Source organism: Canis lupus, unplaced genomic scaffold (assembly GCF_011100685.1).
Source record: "Canis lupus familiaris isolate Mischka breed German Shepherd unplaced genomic scaffold, alternate assembly UU_Cfam_GSD_1.0 chrUn_S1817H2014, whole genome shotgun sequence".
Lineage (NCBI taxonomy): Eukaryota > Metazoa > Chordata > Mammalia > Carnivora > Canidae > Canis > Canis lupus.
The window spans coordinates 13,854-28,459 of NW_023330675.1; the positions used below are offsets into that span (position 1 = coordinate 13,854).

The 14,606-nt window shown below is 56.3% G+C and overlaps 2 long non-coding RNA genes across 2 annotated transcripts; both read left to right on the forward strand.

Annotated features, from left to right (window-relative positions):
* The first annotated feature begins 291 nt into the window (after positions 1-291).
* LOC119878681 lies at positions 292-6,686 on the forward strand. The gene is made up of 4 exons (XR_005387072.1): positions 292-432; positions 3,570-3,667; positions 5,450-5,641; positions 5,711-6,686. It is a non-coding gene; the product is annotated as an uncharacterized LOC119878681 (long non-coding RNA).
* Positions 6,687-11,673: 4,987 nt separating this feature from the next.
* On the forward strand, positions 11,674-14,050 carry LOC119878680. Its single transcript, XR_005387071.1, has 2 exons — positions 11,674-13,601; positions 13,889-14,050. It is a non-coding gene; the product is annotated as an uncharacterized LOC119878680 (long non-coding RNA).
* The last annotated feature ends 556 nt before the right edge of the window (positions 14,051-14,606 follow it).

Below are 14,606 nucleotides of genomic sequence, written 5' to 3' on the forward strand. Positions count from 1 at the left end.
GAACACCAATAAAAAATAAATTTATAAAAAAAGTAATCCCGTTGGTGCTACTAATGAAAAAATGATTAAAGACTTAATTGTAAGAAATGAAACAAGTATTCAGAAAAAATTCAGAAGGTCCAAAGGTATGCACCTGTGTGCAGGTGTGTGTAGAGAGAACTCAAATACAGAGCTAAAGGGGGAAAGGAACTGCTGTAATAATGTGCACCATAACCTATAAACACCTGTCTCGGTATTCCTTTACTTTCTGTTGTTTATGTTTTTCATTCTGTATTGAATTATAACAAATAGGAAAGTGTACCCATCAGAAATTAACAGCTTGAGGAATTTTCATGAAGTGAACAAATGGGCAAGCAGCGCTAGATGGAGACACAGAACCACAGCGGCACCCCCAGGCCTCTGCCTGCACCCGCACAGTCACCTCTTCCCCAGGTAACCACTATCCCGACATTTAGCACGTACATGCATGTCACTTGTTTTTAAACACAGTACAAGTGACAAGCAAATGGTCCTTTCCATTTGTTGGTCTTCGGTCCTTGACATCTGCCCCACCCCATGACCTTCACCCCACTTGTGAACCTTGTCATCTTGAATGACCTCTCCACCCCCCACCCCCATTCCCACTCCTGACGTCTCATCTGCAATGGCTCCCCCTCTGACCATTCACTCCACAGGATGTAGTGCCCTCCATCCCGGTGAGAACACCCGGTCTACCGTCCTCACATCTCCCAGTGCCCTCACTGCCTGGCGCCCCTTGGATTCAGCACTCACCAGACACCATTAGCTCCTCTGCCCCTCTCCCTCTACTTCACTCATGGGCAAGACAGAACTCAACTTAAACCCAGCTCCCACCTAACCTGCACCTGCCCCAAAGCAGGTGCTGACTGATCTCAGTGCTGACTGGTCTCATTGTCAGTTTAAGTCTTTGGATCTCACATTGCACCACTGCTTTTCTCTGACAAAGTTCATTTCCATTCTCAAAAACCATGTTTTCACTTTCCCTTCGGTCCTCAAGCTTCTCACATGTCTTCTCTTTTTCAGTCTCAGCTGATACCTGTCCTCAGACTTTATGGAGAAAACTGAAACTATTAAACAGGGACATCTGGGTGGCTTAGCGGTTGAGCATCAGCCTTCGGCTCAGGGCATGATCCTGGAGTCCTGGGATTGAGTCCCACATCAGGCTCCCTGCATGGAGCCTGCTTCTCCCTTTGCCTGTGTCTCTGCCTCTCTCTCTGTGTCTCTCATGAATAAATAAATAAAATCTTAAAAAAAGAAACCATTAAACAGTAGTTGCCCCAGCTTCTCACCACCAAACCTTCAGTTTACTCTCCTGTGCACCCATGCCTTCCACCTTCTCTCTTTTGCACAATGTCTGATGTGTCCCTGCCCCTTGTGGCATCCAACCCTTACTTATGCCCTGGATCTCACCTCCTCCTGCCTTCTCAAGAGCCCTTGTCTGCTAACCCTTGCTTCTACTGCACGAGCATCAGCTTCTCCCTCCACTCTGAACTTGTCCTACCAGTGGACAAACATGCCCCTCTTCAGCCAAGTGCTTAATTCCCAGTCCTACTGAAACTACTCTTGTCAAAGCCACCTGGGACCTCATATTGCCAAACCAACAGTTTCCTACTGTCTCCATCCTACTGCTCTGAACAGAGCCCAGCTCAGCTGACCACCTTGCCCTGAGCATGTCCTTTGCCTGACTTCCATATTAACTGACAACTAGTTCTCTTTTTACCCCTCTGGCTCACTCTTTGCTGCTCCTCATCCTTTCTTGATTTCTCAGTGTCAATGTGCCCCAAGGGCTTGGTCCTAGGATCTCTTTACCCTCCTTTCTATAAGCCCAGAAATATCCAGTTTCAGGCAGTGAATATCACCCAATGACCCTTACATTTGTCTCAGTCCTGATCTCTGCCTTGAGTTTCCACATCATGACATAGCATCTACTCAGCATCACACCACGATTTCCAGTTGGATGCTCCAGCACTGGTGTATATACTGAATCACATGTGTCCTGATCAGAAAAGTGCCCCCTTCTTATTAGCAGGTTCCTATGACAGTATTACCTGTTAATTATTTTACTATCACTCCTGACATCTCAAATTTAATATGCCCAAAACCAAACTCTTTGCCCTCAAGACAGTTTCTCTTTCAGCTTGTATCTCAGCAAAATGGTGCCACCACAACCAAACTTCTCAATTCAAAATCCTGCTCACTCCCATGCTCTCTCCTACCCTGTTGCCCCTACTGCCAATCTCCACACAGCATGTCACCAAGTCCAGTTGAAACTAATTCCAGGACACCTGGGTGGCTCAGCAGTTAAGCGCCTGCCTTTGGCTCAGGGCATGATCCTGGAGTCCCGGGATTGAGTCCCACATCCGGCTCCCTGCACAGAGCCTGCTTCTCCCTCTGCCTGTGTCTCTGCCTCTCTCTCTCTCTCTCTCTCTCTGTCTCATGAATAAATAAATAAAATCTTTAAAAAATAATAAAGAAACTACTTCCAAAATACGCACTGAATTCATCCATCTCTCCTGGTCTCCCTTGCTGTCACCCTAGTCCCCATCACTACCACATTGTGCCTGGACCACCACAATAGCCTCTCCTGAATCCTTCTCACTGTGCTGAACATTAAAATCTAAATCCCTTAATGCAACGCAAAATCTCAACGTGACCTGGGGCCCGCCATGAGTTCATCCTATGCTCTGTCTCTGTATTTTAAATGTTTCATTTTGCTCAAGAAAGTCTGAGCAACTCTGGATTTTGCCCTAAAAGTGCCTTGATGTCTGCTGCTGTTACTGCTGCCTGAAACTTGGGGGAGCGTTTCTTACTCTGTGAAGTCTGGGAAAACTGGGACATATCCTGGGGCTAGTAAGCTCATGTGGATTTTATCTGCAATGCACTATATCCTTTCAGGCTATGGATTCAGTCTCTTCTGAAGAAAAGCTCCCTAAAACTATATGTTTGAGGATTTTACTTCTCTTTTTCTTTGTTCTCTTCTTGAGGAGCATAAACTAGGATGCCGTGCAACTCCTTTTGTTCCCATATCAGTGCGTTTCTCTTTTGCTCTTCCTAAGGGTATTTTCGTTCAGTTTGTTTTTTAAAGATCTATCCCCATGGCTGCTCTGTTTTCCTGTATCCCTTCTCCTTCCTGTGTTAATATGAGCTCGTCTTATGGAAGGCTTTACTTTTTTCTTCCTCCTCTTTCTTGAGCAACACTAACTCGACCTCGGTCATCGTTGTCGTCCTCTTACTCCCTCCTTCAGCCCGTGTGCCTGAGTCCCTGACCCACAGAGGCTGTGAGTGTCACTCGACCTGTGACTTCCTGCCAAGGGCAGGGCAGGACTTTCCTCTGGTTCCACAGTACACGATTCTGCTGCGCACTTTTCCTCTGCCTTCTGTCCTCCTCCAAAGGTGAGGATCCCACTCAAGCCTCCTCAGCTCTCAATACCTGATATGGTCCCTCTTCTGAGCCACAGTCACAGGAGCTGGTGTTTCCATCTACCGCCCCATCCTGTGCCCTGCAGCACATTTCTCAGAGCTCCTGCAGACACCTTCTCCCCTTGTTCCAGGTGGGGCCAGGCGGTGGGCTCCAGCTGTGCAACTCTGAGCGAGTCCTGTCCCAGCTCTGCTCATCCTCGCATGTCCTGTCGGGACCCTCACCGCGCAGGTAGGTCCTGGGGCAGCCCGGCCCTGGTCCTGAGACCTTCGTCCTCCTGATTCTTGGGCGTCCATCTGAGCGCAGGCACCACTGGCAGGTCGCAAGCTCACCCTGGCCGGACCAGTGCCCACAGACGCAGGGCTCCGGGCCTCCGGGGAGTCCCGGCAGCGGACCGGCCCCCGTTCGCCAGCACAGCCTTCTCCCTGTGAACCCTCAGCTCAAAGCGGTGCTGCGCAGTACCGCGGAGGCCCTCCCGGGATGCGCTGCAGGGCCCCCAGGCTTGCGGGACATCACTCTGGGGCCCTGGCCTTGGGCCGCTGCCGCCTGGCACCCCCGAGGCCCTGCACTCGCGGCTCCCTGAGCTGGCGGGGTGGGCCAGGACAGTGCACACCGCGGAACACCACCAGCAGAGAGTGGGCTCCGCGTGGCTCACGCCCCGTGCACGGGGGAGTGCAGCCTGATGGCCTCCCTCCCAAGGAATCCTCGTGAGCCGGCAACCGGGGTGTCACAGACCCCTGTTCCCCCTGGGGCTGAGCCCTGATCCCCACTCTGTCCCTCTGTACAGGCTTCTCCCCAGGTGGGGTCTCAGCCGGGGTCCAGGGGCCTCAGGGTCCCAGAGTCAGCGCAGGGGCTCCAGGCAGCCTGCGAAACAAGTAACTACACTGTGTCCTTGTGACGATATGGGGTTGGGGTCTCAGCTTCTCCGAGAGCTCCTGCTTTCCCAGGACAGGAGCTCAGACAGCCGAGAGAACAGGTGGGAAGAGCCAGTGCCAGGTGTCCGGCCCTCTCAGGGAACAGTCCCTGATGGGAACCAACTCCCACCTGCTGCCTGGCCTGGCCAATCAGAGCTCTGAGGGCCGGAACTCACATGATTGGCCGAGAGGGTGCACAGTCCTGGGAGCTGTGTGGGAGGCCCCAGAAGGAGCCCCTTCTCTGTGGGTCTGAACCAGAGTACCAGGCCTGGAGATGGGGCGGCCAAGGAGGGGGTGCCTTGTTATGTAAATTAATGCAGGGGCTGTCCTTATATAAACTAGTACCAGGACTGTCCTATAAGCTAGTACAGGGGCTGTCGTTACATAAACTACTAAAGGGACTGTCGGTATATAAACGAGTACAGGGACTGTCGTTACATAAACTAGTACAGGGGCAGTCGTTCAATGTAAACTAGTAAAGGGACTGTCGTTATATAAACTAGTACAGGGACTGTCGTTACATAAACTACTAAAGGGACTGTCGTTATATAAATTAATGGAAGGACTGTCATTGTATAAACTAATACATAAATTGTCATTATATAAACTAGTATAGAGACTGCCATATATAAAGTAATACAGGGTCTGCCATATATAAACCAATGCAAAAACTGTCATTATATAAAATAATACAGGGATTGTCATTATATAAACTAATAAAGGAGCTCTCATTATATAAATTAATACAGGGGCTGCCTTCATATAGGGCTGTCATTACATAAGCTGATACCAGGACTGTATCTTTGTATAAACTAGTACAGCAGCCACCCTCAGGGAGGAGCTCGCGTTATATTAACCAATACACAGAAGGCAAAGCCTGAACATGGATGGAGAAAACTGGATCTTGACAGGCTTTCTAAGTCCTGGATCCACCTTCTCCTGATTTTGTTCATTCTGCTCAGTTAGAGGAGTCAGGAAGTCTCCTTTGTAGGCCAGTTTGCATTGGGTTTTCTGTCTCTTGCACTTGGAGGAGCCTAGAAGGATTTATTCCAAAGTTATCCAGGCGCTACATCCATGTCGCCCTGTGTTTTCCCCACAGCACCCTGCCTGGGCCAGCTCCCAGTCCAGAGGAGAGCAGGGTGGGGCGAGCAGTCCTAGGATCTGCGACTTCAGCAGCACTGCCGGGTTGACCCCGTGTCCTCACAGGGAGCTGCCCAGCACTCGGCAGCCTGAGCTGAGCTCAGCTTGGGATCTGTGAGGACCTCAAACCATCTTTCTTCATGCACAAAAGGTAGAGAGGCAGGCCGGGCGGGTTCCCACTGAAACGGGCTGGGAATAAATCATGTTTCTTCCTCTGCAGCAGAAGCATCCTACCTATGCAAGGAGCTCAGGCCAGAGGGAATGGAGCCGACAACACTGCTGCCCCTGCACAGAGGTGGGGGTGTGGTGGGAGACTGGGTCACAGGCTGACCAGCGGTGGAGAATTTTCCACAGCAAACTCACTCACTCTGCCAGAGGAACTGCCCGGAAGATTGGCCTAGGCTCTTCAAGCCTAGCTGACACACACTCCAGACTCCAGACTCCATCAGAGGAACCAATATTCCCTTCAGGACAGAGGTGTACACTTTCCCCAAGAATCAGGGCCACCTGTTCAGCTTTCACCCCGAAACCCAATTGATCTGCCTCTCGCTTTCCAGCTCCCCATAGTGCTTCTCCAGCAGGACACAGGGACCCAGTACTGCAGCTTTAGCAGGAGCAGAGCCAGGCTGAGCCTGTGTTCAAAGGGGTGGGTTTATCCGCTGTGCTAAGAGGGGACTGGTGCCCACGCCTGAGACCGTCTCACGTCTACATATCTAGACTGGTTAGCGATGAGTGGGATCACGGAATGAGGTGCCAGTGTCACGACACTCCCAAGAAGCTGTCCTTCTGAGGTCCTAGCGTGGATGACAATTCTGTAGGAGGCGCTTGTGGTTTCCAATTGACATGGAAGCCCATGACACTTATGCCCCTTTCTTCTCTTTTGTAAAATAGTAACTGAATAACCACAAAGAGCTCAGCGCCCTGCTGGAAAGAGAGGCTCTATGATGCTCACCCAACCTTCTCCTAGGTCTGCGACTGCAGAAAAAGGAAAAGATGCTTTTCTCACCTAAGTACTCGGTAGAAGGTGATAAACCCAGGCAGGCATTATCCATCAGAGTAGTCTTCCCCTGTGGCATCTGCATTAGATTTTATTATCCACCCACCAGTCATTCCATACATGTTCTTGAGCACTTACTGTATACCAGGCTCTGGGCTAGGTACAGTCTTTTTTTTTTTTTTTTTTTTTTTTTTAAGATTTTCTTCATTCATTCATGTGTGTGTGAGAGAGACAGAGACAGAGAGAGAAAGAGAGAGAGGCAGAGACACAGGCAGAAGGAGAAGCAGGCCCCATGCAGGGAGCCCGATGTGGGACTCGATCCCAGGACTCCAGGATCATGTCCTGGGCCAAAGGCAGGCGCTAAAACGCTGAGCCACCCAGGGATCCCGTTAGGTACAGTCCTTGATCAGACTGTGTGGTCCAGGAGAGTGTCATGGAAATAGACTGAACAGTCAGAACTCCCAGTTTTTGGCCACAGAAACACAATTCCAAATGCCAGAGGTCAAGGGGTGGGTGTTGGTCAAGGATCAAGAAGGCTTCTGAGCTGGTTGTTCTGTGTGTGCCCCTCCTCTGCTGCTCTTCGTTCTTCCCCACCCTGGTGTGCCCAGGGAGGCCGGTCCCCACCATGCCTGAAAGCAGTCTGTCAGCTCCTGGTGGGCTTCAGCCAGTTGGGGGAGTTGGCAGGAGACTGGAGGGCAGGAGGAGAGGGGGGTTGGGGCATTTCTGCTTCCGTCCCCCTGGCCTGTGGCTCTGGCAGAGGCCGCAGTTCTCCTGCCCACAGGCCACTCCCCCAGGCTACAGCTCTCCCTGGCTCCGAGAAAACTTGCTTCCTCCCTTGTTATTCAGACAAGCCCAGGGCAAAGACTCCCCGTTCTTGCAAGGCCCAGAGATGCTCTTCCTGTGGGTTCCCTTCACTTGCCTGCACCTCTGAGGATCATTTAGACTCTTCAGTCCTCCAGGTAGGGTGTGTCATCTGGTCCCACCTGGAGCCTACCTGAGTCAGGTGAGCCAGCACGCTGCAGGAAGCAGACAGGCGTGAGCTTCTGGAGCAGCAGACACCAGACAACTGAACACCACTGTGTCCCCTTCACTCCCTGCTCTAACTTTATTCCCTCCCATGGTGGACCAGCATCTCCAGGAGGCAGGAAACATGGGAGTCTACGGACCCTAAGCCTCATGTCATGGAGCCGTGACCACTGGAGAAACGTAGACTGTGTCTGTTCCACCTGGAAAATCTCAGGGAAGGACTCTGATTGGCTTGGCTTCTGTCCGGTGCCCATTATGGATAAACGAATGGTGGCCATGAAGGTTGGCTCATGTGTCCACGGTGAGATGTTCATAGGATGTGGCAGGGGCACGACTAGGATACAGTCACGTTTGTATCCTCAGTGCCTGGCACAGTGAGCGCCCATCAAATGCTTACTGCTTGATTGCACGAGTCCGTGAGTGACGGGGAGAAGCACCTACTGCCGAGAGCAGGCTGCTCACCCAGCTGGGCAGAGGCTCCCCTGATGGGGTGATGCCTGGACGGGATCTTACAGATGAGTAGTGGTTATCTGTGCAGAATAGTGGAGTGAGAAAAGGAGATGGAACAGAATCCTGAGAAAAGGAACAGAAGTGTGAACCCAGAGGAAAATGGAGGTAGTTTTGTTTTGCTGCAGAACGGACGGATTTTGTGGCAAAGAGAAAAAAAAAAAAAAAAGATCACAAGGACGTAGAAGCTGCATGTAAAATGCACCGGAGAGCAAGAACTTTCTCCTTTGAAGAGAAAAAAGGGAGAAATGGAAGGATCACCATGCCCTCTGTCAAGGCCAATGTCTGGGTAATGGATCCCAGAGGGGCAGTGGGGCTCTGGCCTCATTTCCAAGGGGAAGATAAATGGGACCAGGTCAGGGCAGCACCTCCAGGGTGCTGAGGTTAAAAGCTGGAACTCCAGACCTTGCCTACCTGGGCATCAGTCCAGGCTCTGACACTTATTATAGGAGTGAGGCCTTGGGGTGGTCCTTGGGGCACAGAGAAGCAGACAGTGGCCACGGGATGCCATGAGGCTGAGTGTGCCCCACTCCAGCATCAACGGATTCCACAGATGGGGCTTTGAGGTCAGGTAGTTCTGCTTCCCCAGGTCCCCCAGCCACGCTGGAGCCTCTCCCTGGGAAGGGGAGCTTCCTTCCATGAGACTCGGATGCCTCAATGCAAGGTCCCTGAGGGTCTGGCCTGGACAAGGGTCAGGGAGTGACCCGCAGGCCATACAGAGCCCTGAAGCTCCTTCAACTGGACACATGGCAGCTGTGCCATGCTGGGCGGGAGTAGTGGCCACAGGAAGCAGGAGGGAAGCCGACCCAGGAGAGAAGGCTGTTCGCGCGGCCAATAGCAAGGGTGTGACCCTTCCTGAATATGCTCCTGGGAGCACCTGCATTCCCGGCCCAGGTCCAGGTCTGTGCGCCTCCTCACAGAGATGGTACGGCAAGCCCCAGCACTCCTTGTGCAGAGACAAAGAGCTCTCTCATCACACCATTCCTGTCCAACACTGGCTCGGTGCCCGGGAACCCTCGGTCTGAAGGGGAGTCTGGTGGGAAAGTATGTGCTGTGCGAGGACGCTCCGGAGCAAGTGCGTTCTATGGTAACTCGATGACGTACCACCCGGCCAGAGGCAATGTGCCCCTACGTCCGCTCAGCCAGAGCCTCTGTGCTCTCTGTCAGGAATGGCTGCGGAACCACCGGGTCACCGTGTGACTCGCTCTTGGAGCTGGCATGTCTGTGCCGGCAGCAGCTGACGCAGAACGCGCCCGTGGGCTACAGAGCCTCGGAGAGATGCCTGCTTAGAGCCTTCTCATGCTCTCCTTACCGCAGACAGATGGAGGAACCACCACTGGAGCGGATCTGCCCCATGAGTGGTCCCTGAGATCCTCCCTGGAGGTCAGCCCCCCGGGTGACTCACCTGGCCTGGGAGGTGCCTCCATCCCGGGCCCCAACAGCTATGGGCTCCGTGTTCCCTGGGGATCACTGAGTGCTCCGCAGAGTTAATGCAGGACTCACCTGCCGCTGCCGCTTCTCCGGTATCATCTCACCTTCCTGGAGCAAAGGTCAGACTTCCCTGGCTCTACGGCTCCAACGTCACTTCTGTTTAAACCGGAGAGAGATGCACTAGGCAGGGCATCCCTGAGGCTGCAGCTAGAGGGGGCCCGAGGCGTCGGCGGAGCCGGGCTGGGGAGCCCCGCGGGAATCTGCGGGACCAGGTCAGGCGCAGGGGGCGCCCGGTCTCGGCCAGGTCGGTGCCGGAGCCTGAGCTGCCGTCCAGGCTGCGCCCAGGAAAGCAGGGCAGGAAGGCCGAGGCGCGGCCGGGGGTTGGGAGCAAAGGCCGCAGGCTGTGTGTCCTCCTCCGCATCGCGCCGGGCCCGGGCCTGGGCGGGGTGTCTGGGGCGCGCACCCGGATTCTGCGGAGGACGCCCCGGAGGCCGCGGGCACCCAGCGCTCTCCCGGGGTCTCCCCAGGGCTCGTCAGGACAGGAGCGCGAGGCCGACCTGCGAGCCCGGAAGCCCCGTGGCCTGCCGCGATTGGGCCAGGCGGGGTCACGTGGCGCCGTCCCACCCAATCAGAGGGACGGTCCGGTGTGCCCTTCCCCCCGGAGGCCGTGATTGGCTCAGGCCCTGCCGCGGGGCGCGGGGCGCGGGGCGCGGGGCCGGCCCGGTCTGACGAGGGGGCGTCGCGCTCCGGGGCCTGCGAGGAGCCGCGGTCAGGTCAGGGGACGGGAGGACGCGCAGCTGCTGTCTCGTCGCCGCGCAGGGGTGAGGCGACAGACACCGGCGGCGGCTGTTTGGGGAGCCGCGCCCGCGAGGTCAGAGACTGGAGAGGGACGTCCTGAGGCCATCGCTGGGCCCTGGATCCAGCCGCGCCTGAGTGCGCCGGGCAGGAGCGCCTCGTGGTGGGGCCTGTCCCTTGGAGCCCGAGGACCCGCCGCACCGTGGGTGGGACAGTCGGGGTCGTGCTCCTTCCAGCCGGGGCCAGAGCTCCCCCTGCGGGGCCTCAGCGTTCTGGTCCGTGGGGACCGAGGGGCGCCGCCCGCGACCTCCCGCCCTCTGCGGCCGCCTCGGCCTCTGCTGCCTCTAGGGGCTCCCGGATCCCGCGGGCGCCGCCCCCGCAGCCTCCAGTCTCCCGGCCTCTGTGACCGCCCTGCCCTCCGCAGCCCCCGGCCCGTCTAGGCTCCCTGGCCTGTGCTGGCCAGTGCTGGCCAGTGCCTCCGTGGCGTCCACCCTCCCCGGGCTCCCCGGCCTCCGCGGCCTTCCTGCGGCCCCGGGAATCCCGGACGCGACGACCGCACGGGGCCGAGCGTGTCCGCAGCAGACGTGAGGTCCACGCGGCGGGAGCGCCGGGGCCGCGGACACTGCGCAGGCGCAGCGTCATGGGCGGGCCGTGGATCAGGAAATCGTGCAAGCGCCGCGGCCAGCTCACCTGGGGGCAGGTGGGCCTTCTCACCTCCTGTCCACGTGCTGCCCGCAGGAGCAGCCCCTGGAGCCCAGCAGCCAGCAGGCAGGCTGAATGTGGAGCCCGGCCCCTGGGGCGGGAGGGCTCAGCACCCATCGATCCTTACTCTTCTGGAGGCCCGGCCGGGACCCCTGCTGCCCCCGGTGTGGTCGGGGACCTGCAGCCCGACGGGCCCGGAGCCTGTTGGGATGCAGGATCCCCGGCCCCAGCCCAGGCCGAGGAGTCGGCTTCCGCCGTGGCGCCAGCCCCGGCCCGCTGCCCTCTGAGCCACAGCGCAGGGCAGCCGCCTTCTGCAGTGGCGCGCCCGGAGGGGCGGGATGCGCCCGCGCGGCCCGGCTGCAGGGACCAGGGACACAGTTGGCTGAGAGCCTCGGGCCCCACAGTCCACGCAGGGGAGCTTAGACAGGATGCAAGCGACTTGTCTCTCACGCAAGCCGAGCGGGAGAAGTGTAGTCCAGGCTGGCTCTTCAGTTCAGGGGCGTAAGGGGAGGACGCTGCTCTATCCCGCCTCTAGGAATGTCTCAATATCGGATTCCTCCTGGCGTTCAGGGGCTGCGTGAGCTCCAGTGCCCACATCTACATTCCAGCTGCCCGGGACAGGCAGGTCGCCGTCCTGTGTGCCCCCCCCCCCGCCCCCGACATTCTGCAGCACCCCCCCTCCCCCAGCTTGGGGAGCAGCCTCACGCGAAGCCCCGGCAGCCCGGCCTGCATCCTGGGAGGAGCGCTGGGAGGGCTTGGTCATCCTCCCGGCAGGGCCAGGCAGGGACCTTCTGGGGGCCCCGTGCGCCCCGCCCCCGCAGGCGGAGAGGCCACCCAGGGTCCATGGAGAGGACTCACCAGGGAGAGAAGACAGGTGGGCCACTGAGGCGCAGTCTCCCAAAACCCGGGAGATCCGTAACACCAGGAGAACAGAGGGACAGAGCCGTTTGCAATGTGACAAACACGGCTTGTTAACCTAATAGAGGCAGAGGAGGCTGCAGAATATCCAATTATGAGAGCAGGCCACGCAGCATGCAGGGTCAGGCCGCTCTCTCATTTATCGGGACAGACTCCATTAGGCCCGTTAATCTTCTTGATTAACTGTCCTGAAAGGATGCCGGTGGGGAGGGGTAGTCCCCCATGAGCCGGGGAGACAGGAAGGCAGCAGGTGGCGGCCCGCCGGGACTGGCCCTCACAGCCCCTCCACCCCCAGCCCCAAGGCCATGAGGCTGCTTCACTCTGCTCTCAGCAAGGAGTGGTCTGTGACTGGGGGCTCATCTTTGGTTTTCTCTTCATTCTCCCTGAAACGTTTTTGATGACTGGCCAGTTCCTGTCGATGCATCATGGATGGTTTTCTCTGGCACTAAGTTCTCAATTTTTTTCCTGCCTCTCTGATTCCTTACAGCCCCCATCGTTGTCTCTCTCCTCGGGACCCGTCAATGCAGATGTTCCCCCAAGAGTCAATTACTTGCCACCTTTTCTTTGTCAGTTCTCCCGTGGGATCCCACTTAACCCCATGGTTCAAGTATCGTGTGAATAACTCCCATCTCTGGTCCTCCAGCCCCAATTTCTCCAGAACGCCATCTACACTGAAGTTGCCATGTGACATCCCTGATAGGCTCAGGCCACAGCCAGTCATCTGACCACCCAGTACCAGCTCCTGCCATCTTATTCTAGGCAGCCCCATCCTCCCAGAACCCAGGTCCCAAATCTCGGGATCTTCTTTGATCCTTGAAATCGGCCGTGGGACCCACATCCAATCGAAGACCAAAGTGCAGGAGTCTCTTGGGTCGAACCAAGGATCAACAGAATAGGTGGCACTGACCACATTTGGTGGCACCAGGAGAGCTAGAACTATGTTGCTTGAGTCTCAACTGGCTGAGAAGCAGAGCTGTCTCCAGCCACTGAGTACTTTTCTCTCACAAGAGACAGCCGGGTAATCCTCTCCAAAGGCCCTCCTTGGGATTCAAATACCTTAAACAAATCCCACGAAGAATGTGGTTGCGGGGCCATGCATCAATGGTTGTAGATGATCAACGCCAACACCAAGGCACACGAGAGTTGCGCACACGGCAAACAGGTATCGGGGGTGAAATGCGTCATGCATGCTCTAGAGGTGACTGCCACAAAGACAAATATGGAGCATCTTGGCAGTAAATCACGTCCCTCTTACCTGGCAGATGGCTGAGATAAAGCAGGTGCCACCGGGCTACATCAGTTTTGCTGGAGCATCTCCTGTAGCTAAGAAGTAACCAGAGTGTAGAGCTTGGCAGACCAAGCCGACTGTCAGGCTGCACATCCAGACACGGCCCCTCCCTCGGCCGGCAGGAGTCCACCTGTGTGCAGGCTGTTGGTGCTGGGAGGTGGGGGATACATCTCCTCAACCACCAGTTTCAAAGGCGGTGACCACCCCCACCACGAAAAAATAAACTGCTCCGGATGCACGCAGAGGGCAGAGCCATGTCCAACAGTGGAGCCCACGTCCCACAAGCAAGAGCTTTACTGGCCTCCGTAGAGAATAATGTTTATTTCTGCATTCGAACGGTCAATTCCTCATGGAGAGTCCATGTTGAAGTTTCCAAGTCAAAGGGCAAGCACCTCATCCACCACGGAGAGAGACCCTGACCCTGTGCCAGCCTCGCGGGGAGCAGAGGTGCAGCAGTGGAGGGAGGGAGGCTGCTTCCCGGGGGCCGTGATGGGAGCTGACGGGCACAGGGTATGGGATGAGCTCACGGCTGCTCTGGGCAGTGAGATCCGGCTGTGGGGGTGAGGGGCGGGGGCTCAGACAGGGGAGCCAGGCCTCCTGCTGGGGGCGGGGGCTGGGGACACTGGGTGGCCCTGAGCTAGGCTGTGGTGAGGGAGGGACAGGGTCCTCCTTGGCCAGGCCACCTCGGGTGGGGGGAGGCCAGCTCACAGGGCCGTGCTGCCTCCTCACACCAGGGAAGAAGAACGGATGCGCTCCCTGACCCGGAAGGCCCTTCTGCCCCCATGGGCTGCCCTCGAAGGTGTCCGGAGGCCAAGAAAGCCTAAGAGGGCCATAGCCACTTGTCAGATCAGTTCACGGTGTTTGGAATGGATTACAGAATAATTGTCTTATCGATATGCTGGTGGCATATTTACTGCTTTTGCTCTCAGATCAGAAGAGACACAGTGTGACTAAAGTAACTTTAATTATGTTAGGGCTTGGGAAATTGAAAAGTTGCTAGCGTTTTAAATATTTTAAATTCTGTAACATGGAAATGACCATCCATGACCAAATCTCAGCCCAGTGGGACCAGTGCCCCCAGTGCCCCAGTCTGTCCTCACAACTCAGGCCCCTTCTCTGCCCGCACCCAGCTCCTGGGCAAAGGTCCCCTGTGCATTCCCGTCCCTCAGCTGCAGGCTGGGCTTCCCACATCCCACATACCTCCCCCCACCCCCGCCCCATTCTGGAAGGTCTCATCTCAGCTATCATGCCCACGAGCGTCCCTGTCCTGAATGTTCACAACAGCCTCCGGGTGCCCTGTGAGGACCCACCTCCCCCCTTCTTGGCCCTGTGGTTTGGGGGTGCTGAGTGCACCCCAGAGCCAGGATGGACCGTGGGACTCAGGCGCTGGTGAACTGGTCACTTGCATTCTGCGTGACTGGTGCAGGGGTAGGCCCGGGACCCGATGCGAGC